General features: G+C 38.5%; 1 long non-coding RNA gene across 1 annotated transcript; it reads right to left on the reverse strand.

The window, feature by feature from the left end:
- Positions 1–1,752: 1,752 nt before the first annotated feature.
- On the reverse strand, positions 1,753–5,161 carry LOC132605939 (uncharacterized). The gene is made up of 2 exons (XR_009569506.1): positions 4,416–5,161; positions 1,753–1,991 (listed from the first exon to the last, which is right to left on the reverse strand). It is a non-coding gene; the product is annotated as an uncharacterized LOC132605939 (long non-coding RNA).
- Positions 5,162–9,168: the final 4,007 nt, after the last annotated feature.

The following is a 9,168-nucleotide window of genomic DNA, read 5'->3' on the forward strand; positions in this document are numbered from 1 at the left end:
CCAAAGCTATTCTATCTCACGGACTCAACTATTGTTACTTGATCCACCAGCTTCTGAAACGAAGCCCTTATGGATACTAACTCAAGAGTTGACAACTTAAAAGCAGTGTTCAACCCCTTGACTAATCTCCTCACTCTCTCCGCCTCTATAGGTAGCAACTGAAGCGCATATCTAGACAAGGAGTGAAAACGAAACTCATACTCAGCAAACGAAGACCCATTCTGCTTAATGTGACTGAACTCATCACGCCTCATATCTCTCAAAGTACGCAGGATGTACTTCTCTAAAAAGATCTGATAAAACTGAGTCTATGTCAACAGAGGCAACCCAGCTGATCTTCACTCAACATACGCTCTCCACCAATGCTTGGCATCACCCAATAACTGAAAAGTCACGAACTCAACCCCATGACTATCTGCCACCCCCATCTTATGGAGCCTTTCATGATAGTCGACGATAAACTCATAGGCATCCTCCAGCTGGGTGCAGTAGAAGATCGGAGGATTCATCTTGGTAAACCTCCAAAACAAATCATACAGCTCCTCGGTCATCACCGAGCTTGCCACGGGCCTAAGGAAAAGGTCTGTTCCCAGAATCTCATCCATAGGTGGCAGGGTTAGAGCTCGAAAACTACTACGAGTTTGTTGGTGCTCTTTCGGACTTGTTTTGAAAAGAGTCGCCACCTAATTTTTAGGAAATTAGGAAAATCAAAGGTGAAAGGTTTATTCAAATACCGTGAAAAATCCTTCGTAATCCAAATTTCTATGTAAAGGTTCTGGTGATCCCCTGGGGAAGGAGTTAGGTACCCCAGTATTAAGGATCTGTACTATACGGTTGACCTTCGAATTTAAGTGTGTGATTATTTGTTAAACTGCTTATTAAGTGTTTATTTTCCGCATTATAAAAATATTTGCCATTTGTTTGCATATCATTTGTTTTGAAAGAGATTTGAATATGTTCCCTTTATATATTATGTTCCCTTTATATATAGAGTAGTTTAGGTTCGGATTAAGATATCCGGATAAGAATAAGCTCCTTTTATGTATAAGGATAATGTACTTTTTGCTTATAAAATGATCAAAAATGGCTTTGGTATTTTTGATCATTTTATCAAACATATATATATATCACACACTGTGTCTCGGGTCCATCCATGTAATACGTTAGAATATCTTATCCTAAAGCCTCGTATTTATGAATGTATTTCATTAAAGTATATATGTTTGATAAAATTTACTCTTGTGGGCTCAGGCCCAATTCCCTTTTTGTTTTAAAATTAGACAGGTTTTTTGGTCTAATGCCTTTGTTCTTTGATCTAAAATTTAAGTGGGCTTAGGCCCAAAGTCATTTTTTCCTTTCTCCCTTGAAAACATACGGGTTTTTTGCCCCACACTTCTTGTTTCTATTCAAGGTTTAAGTGGGTTTAGGCCCAAAACCTTATGTTTTGCAGTTCAAATTCTTGTGGCCTGAGGCCCAAAATCATTCGATTCAGTGCAGTCTTAGTCTTGAATCCATTTCAATTTATGAAGATGTGTTCCTTTTTTTCAAATTGACCCGGTTTGTTTGAGAAAACATCATAACACTTGTGATTTGAAAAAATCCTCCCTATTTATTTTTAACTTATATCAAGAAAATGTTTTGTTACCCTTCAAGTCTTAGAAAATCATTTTTTACTTAATCCGGGTTTTGAGAACCATTTGGGGACTTAAGGTCTACTAAACGACATATGTACCGTTGTCCTAAGACGACTAGTTCTAAAAAATAAAGATTCCAATATACAATGTGAATTCTTACAAGTTATACAATTACAACATTCAAATGAAAATATCATGAATAAAAGAGAGAGGTAGGTTAGGGGTGTACCAAACCCCTAGTTAGCCATTTTCACCCATGGTTGGGCCTTCAACGCGATCACATAATATTAGCTTCCCTTTCATCGGTCTGGACTACTTGTGTTGTAACAGAATTGACCTTATCAGGTGAGGTCTGACCTGGCCCAAGTGGCCATGCGGCGGAGAGGAGGAAGGAAAAGGGGAAATAGGTTAGAAAGATACTACTGAACTTATCACCATATATATAACATTTATATATACATAAAGTGAAATACACTTATATAGTTTCAAAAAATTGGGCCCACAGGCCCATCAACATATCTTAACAGTTCTGCCCGAGCCCCCTTTCGCCCATGTTTTTACTAGATGTGAGATGCGGGCTATTTTTACACTAACTAGAATGGGCCAGGACCAAATCCTACCAACTCTAAATTTCAACTAAGTGTTCAAGCCTATGGGCCTTCTATTCCTCAAAGTGACTGATACACTCCCTGTATATGACCAACTATTCATATGTATATACATGTTATGCCTATAATATACACATTGGATATGCATATCAAGTGTATATCATGTGTATACCCCTTCTTTTTATTTATGTACATCTTGACTTAATACCTAAACCTTGAGTTTATGATTCAACTAACCACCTAATTAACCTTTATATTTTTTAAAGCAATTTCTGAACTAAACTAAGGCCAATGTAAACTCAAACTTAGTCAACTAGAACCACTGTACAACGACTTGAAGCAGATTCAATACAGCCCTAATACTCATCACCTCAAGAGATAGGTACAGAAATCCAAATTAGGCACATTAACTCCTAAGGTTCTAAGTGATATTCAAGCAGTAAAGAGGGCATAAGATTTCAGCAGATTCAAGCAAATAAGGTGGTACATGGAGGCACAAGCTTAGGCAATTTCAGGAAGATAATGAAGGCATGGGGTGATCATTCAAGCCTCAACCAATTCAATCAATTAAAAGAGAAGTGTACAGGGAAAATTAAACAGAATTTCAAAGACAAGAGGTCACACAGCAAAGGTTCAAATGGATCACGAAATTGCAGTATTCTAATGCTTATTTCAAAGCAAGATTTTCACCTTAACTAGATTCCTTCTCATTTCCAGAACAAACAAACAAAAAAAATATATATCACCAAGAGGACATAGTCTTCTTTTAAATTTAATAGCTTATTTAGACACTTAACAAGTTCATTTTATTTCAACCCTTTGATATAATGGTGAGGTTTAAAGAGTCAAGTGCATTCATATAGCAGATATACCCCTCATGGACTTATAGAGTGTACCATGACACCTCGTATTTGGAGGAGAGGTACTATGAACCAAGCTGAACTTGGTTCTTCCCTATCCCCTCTTTAAGGTGTCTTTGAAAAGGTAACCCTCAGGGGTTGGCCTGGTGGTAATTGGCTTGAGCCTTGGGGTGCTCCCTTTCAAGGTCTCAAGTTCGAAACCCACTGGGTGCAAACAATTTCTGAGGGCCATCGGACTGGGGTAAAACCCTGAATTAACCGTGGTGCACTTGCGGGAAACTCCTTGCCGAGGGCCTGTGCACCCCCGGGATTAGTCGGGGCTCAAAGAGACCCGGACACCCGGTGCTTAATCAAAAAAAAAAAAAAAGGTGTCTTTGAAAAGGCCCCTCTATGTCAAGTGGTTCATAGATTTCCTATGGACTTATGACTCCTCAAACAACATCATAAAGTCAATCCCAATCTAACACTTAGTCAATATTGATGCAGATTTAGCATTTAGTTGTTTCGACCTAGATTTCTACTCATGGTGTGACCTTTAATCCTTTTGATCATGATAGAGTCTCAACAGACATATATGTCTTTATTTTGAGATTGATTTACACATATGAGCAGGACAGCACCAGAAACAACATATCCCAATCTCTAATAGAAAGTCTAACACCACTGCCCATCTCATTTCCAGCCATGGCATTTCATATTCCATATTCAGACCATAACTTTAGGAAATGACACAAACAGTTTATTAAAAAAAAAGGACCTGAACAGATTTAAACCAGAGCTTTCCCTCTTTTTCACTCTTTTATCTTTCAAAACCAAAGGATTAACTTTCATAAAATAATTAAAGCTCTATGAATGCTTCCACTTTCATACATCTAGGAATAGTGCTAGTAAACCCCTATATTACACAAAGTCTACTCAGTTTCAACTCAAGATCATTAAAACATGTTAATTTTAACTTTGCGTAGCAAGACCTAGGCAGACTTAGGCATATTCAGACACATTCAAGCATTTTCAGATCCAATTAGACACATTCAGATATCATTAAGCACTTTTGGGGGCACATCTTAGATGTATTTAAGCATATTCAAATCTATTTAGGAATATTCAAGCACATTTCAACATCTTTAGGCATGTCTGGATTAATGCCCATACTCAAACCAAATTTTCTAAACTATCAATAAACCAAACAAACATAAGCTAATACAGTCTCAAATTAACAAACCTACATCAACAGTAATAACTAAAAGAACATTACCAAAGCTAAGTAAAGACTAAACATAAATATAAACATAAAGGCATGATAAGGGAATAACCTTTTGTTGGTGCAGCCGGCTTCAAGAATGAACTTGAATGCTCTTAGTGCCCCCTCTCCTCCACTCAGCCACCACACGAGAACAACAAAATCAAATATTGAGACTAGACGCTTAACTTTTTAGAAGTTAAGTATAAATTTTTTCTAATAGCCTAAATTTAGAGTTAAATGCTCAAATATTAGGCTTTATGCGTATGAACAATGTTCAAGCTTATCCAAAACTTTTTTTTTCCCCGAAGGAATGGGGTTTATAGAACCCCCTAAAATTTCAAAACCTAAATCCCATCCGGTGTGGGACAAGTTAAGATTCTTTGAAAATTAAGCTTGTATTCAAAATAAACGATCCAGATTCATCACAAAACCAAAATGAACGACTTGATTTATTTTTGGTTTCCCTCAATCCAGTTGGTTCTTAAGGAACTAATGGGAATTGAGGGTTCAAAGAGCGAGTACAAAGTCAATTAATGCTAGCAGGCGATTCAATGAAAAAAAAAAAAGAAAAAGGAAGAGAGGGGATGGGGCGATACCTTGCTAAGGGGTTGATATGCGGTGGTTTTGGTTAAAAATGGAAGAGCAATAAATGCTCTTTCTATTTTCAACCATACCAAGTCCACAGGAGCATTGCGGCCCGCAAAACTTGCCGCTTTCGGCATATGACGCGATGAAAGAGAGAGTAAACGAAAGGCAGCTAGGGTTTCTCTAAGGATAAAACCCTCTCTCATGTTTAAGGGGTCGTTTGGTATTGTAATGTTGTTGTTGTGTTTTTGTTGTTGACTGAGTTGGGCCCGGTCTGGCCTTATTGGGCTGGACTCGGTTCAACTTAAAAGAAAAAGGGGAGGGGCAATGTATGTGTATACGCATAACACACGATATACATGTATACACGTGTATATATGTTTGTATATATACACCTTAATCGTGACTAATCACGATTAATTAACCAATTAACCAAGATAAAGGCACGGCTAATTATGCAATAAGTTCAAATTTGCAATTATAGCCTTTATTGAATTTAAACCGTGGAATTGGCTATTTTCAATTATGGCCACAATTAACCAAAGTAAGCAATTTATGAAATTAACCATAATTACACTTAATTAATTATGATTAACTCTGAAAATAGCACAAATGCAAATTGAATATGCAACAAAATTAAGATTTTAGAAGTAAAATGATTAACTTATTTAATTAATCAGATTTCTTGAATTAAATGGAGTAAAACGCTTGCTAACTGATCCTTTGGTAATTTTAACAATTAATTGAGAAATTGTTTTAAATATTCTTCTTGATTAATATTGGAAAATTCTTCATATTAATTATAAAAATGTGTAAATTAATTTCTAAATAATTTATAATATTACTGAAGTTATTTTGCCAGATGCAATATCAAAATATTATCGTAACAATTTTGTAAAATCATTTGACTTATAAAAATACACATTTCTCTCCGTTTGATATCCAAGGACTCTGGGTAATTAAAATAAATTATGGGAAATCAAAAATTAGGTGTCAACAACTGCCCCTTCGGTGTTCGGGGATGGCGGGACCATCCCTGAGCAATGAAATTTGACTAACCCTGATTTTTGATTGACCCACTCCAAACTAACTCTCATTTCATGCGATTTTCAAATGTGTGGCCAGACCTTGGCTTCTGGGTTTCCTACATATCTCAGATTGTACGAGAATTCAGGCCACTTGTAGTTCGACTCAAACTAAAGACTTTGAGTAATTTGAAGAGAAGTCCTGAGATCTTCAGTGTTGTGACTAAAATATCTCCAGACGATTGTTAGAATGTGACCGACTCTCTAGTCTTGAGCCCGCCTGCATATCCTCGATTTTTTAGAATCAAGTTACATGTAGTTCGACTCGCTGGGGAAAAATATATCCCTTATGCGGGAGTACCTTTGGATTTATCCGATCGTTTGTGGTTTTTAATAAAGAAAGTAACTAACGGATAAAATTGTGGCTGAGTCTGAGATCTGATGGCTTCCAAATCCTTGCCGGAGAGCTTGACTCTCATGGGCACCCTATCTTGACCGGCTGCGTAAGAAAAAGTTTCACATTTGCTCCGCAAGTGTCTAGATATGGTTCATCAATCCGGCTCCTTTTCGGTGACTGTGTACCTGTTCCTCACGTGTTTGACAGCATTGCAGATATTCCTCGTGGTGTTAGCATGATTCTTTGATGAGTATCCTTGTGGTTGTTCTTGTTTGTGTGGATGGCCTTTGTGACGTATTTGTTTGAAATGGGATGGCCCTTGAGGCAGTATTCTTTGTTTGGGTCAATTTGTTGAATGAAATGGCCTTTTGTAGCGGTATTTTTTGTCTGTTTGGATGAAATGGCCTTTGTGGCATTATTTTTGTTTTGGAAAAAATGGTTTTGTGGCAGTATTTCTTCGTTTTGAATGAAATGGCCTTTGTGGCAGTGTTCTTTGTTTGGACGAAATGGTTTTGTGTCTCTATTTCTTCGTTTTGAATGAAATGGCCTTTGTCGCGGTGTTCTTTGTTTTTGAATGAAATGGACCTTTATAGCAGTGGTTTTTGTTTGAATGGCCCTTATGGCAATGTTTGTATGAATGGCCCTCGCGACAGTATTTGTATGAATGGCCTTCGCGGCTATATTTGAATGGTCCTCGTAGCTATGTTTGTATCAATGGCCCTCGCAGCTGTGTTTGTATGAATGACCCTGGCGGCTGTTTGAATGGCCATCGCGGCTATGTTTGTATGAATGGCCCTCACAGCAGTGTTTGGATGAATGGCCATCGCGGCTGTTTGAATGGCCCTCACGGCTATGTTTTTATGAATGGCCCTTGCGGCAGTGTTTGTATGAATGGACCACACTGCGATGTTTGTATGAATGGCCTTTGCGGTAGTATTTGTATGAATGGCCCTCGCGGGGATGGTTGTATGAATGGCCCTCACGGCGATGTTTGTATAAACGGCCCTCGTGGCGATGTTTGTATAAACGGCCCTCACGGTGATGTTTGTATGAATGGCCCTCACGGTATACATATGACAGATATGGCCCTTGCGGCTGGATGATCTTTCTTTCATCCGTAGTGTAGGTTGTGACCCTCATGGTCAGATATGCCCTTTTGTCCTTTGTCATGACCTTCGTGGTCGAATATACCTTTAACATTCCCTGTCTTAACCCTCTTGGCCAGATATGTTCTTTGTCATTCATTCTTTGTGACCCTTTTGGTTACGTATGTCTTGGTCGTTCCCTGTGCGACCCTTTTGGATGGATATATCATTCGCTATTTGTTTGTCTTGTGATTCTTTTGATCAGATGTGCCTTTGTTGCTCATTATCGTGACCCTTGTGGTCAGATATGTTCTTTCTGTTCATTCAGTGACCCTTGTGGTCAGCTGTGTCCTTTCTCCTGTGTTGTGACCCTCGTGGTTAGATATATCTTTCCCGTTCACTTGTCCCACGACCCTCGCGGTCATGTGCGTTTTTCTGTTCCTTCTGTTCTGACCCTTTAGGCCATCAGTGGCTGGTTGAGTTTGCCTTTTCCCTTTTGTTACGAGAAAATTGACTGGTGATGTGGTTGTCTTCTTGTTCAATTTCTGAAAGAAAGAAAAAACCTGCATCCACAGAAATAAGTTAGTTTCCTAAGAGGCCAATTAGTGTCACCGTCCTTCCGTCTGGTGTCTTCTCTTGGTTGTATCCTTGAATCCATCCCATTTGGACTCGGCATTTCGAGAGATGGTTTTTAAATCGAAATTATGTTAATCGTTGTTTGAAAAATCTAAAGACAAAGTTATAAATGCGTTGTTTCTTTTGAAAATCTTGTTTAGTTTTGGATGTCACGACAAAGTTATTCAGGTCTTTTGGGAGGTCCTGTTGTTGTATTCCTGAACTAGTGGAATTTTTTGGATCCTTCTAAAAATTCTGCCCCAGTGTCAGGTCTCGTATTGCTTGACTCTTGTGTTGCCTTGATGTGTAGGAATTTTTGAGGTCTCCTAAAAAATTCTGCCTCAGTGCAATGTCTGGGCCTGTCATTTTCTTTCGTTGATTATTTCGATGGGAATTTTTGAGGTCTCCTCAAAATTCTGCCCCAGTTTAAGCTTGACGTTGGCTGACCCTTGCGTCGCTTTTTGTACTTTGACTTTGCTTCTTCCTTCCAACTTTGTGTGTCTGAGGTTTCCTAAGGGTTTCTTGGGTTTTTCTTTTGTAACGACCGAGCCCGAAATCGCTTACGTATCCTGTCGTAGCTGGAATCAAGTCGAACATAGTTCGGAATAAAATTAATTGAGTTTGGTTTTTACTAATAATGAGATCGGGTCCGATGCGGACTGCCTACGTATCCCACTGTGGGGGAAGTTAGGTCATTGCGTAGTTCATATTACATAGATGATTGTTTTTTCCTATTCTATTACAAAAGCACGATTGCAAGCAAACGGTACGATTACAAGGAAATAATAATGGGATTACAATCAAATTAAATCTTGGATGTAGTATCTCTTGAGTGCGTCTGCATTGATAGCTTTGGGCCATTCTTGTCTATCCATCTCGGCTAGGACTACGTCTCCTCCTGAAAGCACTTTTCAGACCATGTATGGCCCTTGCCAATTTGGCGCAAATTTGCCTTTGTATTCATCTTGATGAGGGAAGACTCGCTTGAGCACGAGTTGTCCAATTTGAAAAAGTGGGGCTCTGACCTGCTTGTTGAAAGCACGAGACATTCTCTGTCTGTATAGTTGTCCATGGCATACTACTACCATTCTCTTTTCATCTATTATGGCCAGTCGC

Source organism: Lycium barbarum, chromosome 8, assembly GCF_019175385.1.
Source record: "Lycium barbarum isolate Lr01 chromosome 8, ASM1917538v2, whole genome shotgun sequence".
In the NCBI taxonomy this organism is placed as follows: Eukaryota; Viridiplantae; Streptophyta; class Magnoliopsida; order Solanales; family Solanaceae; genus Lycium; species Lycium barbarum.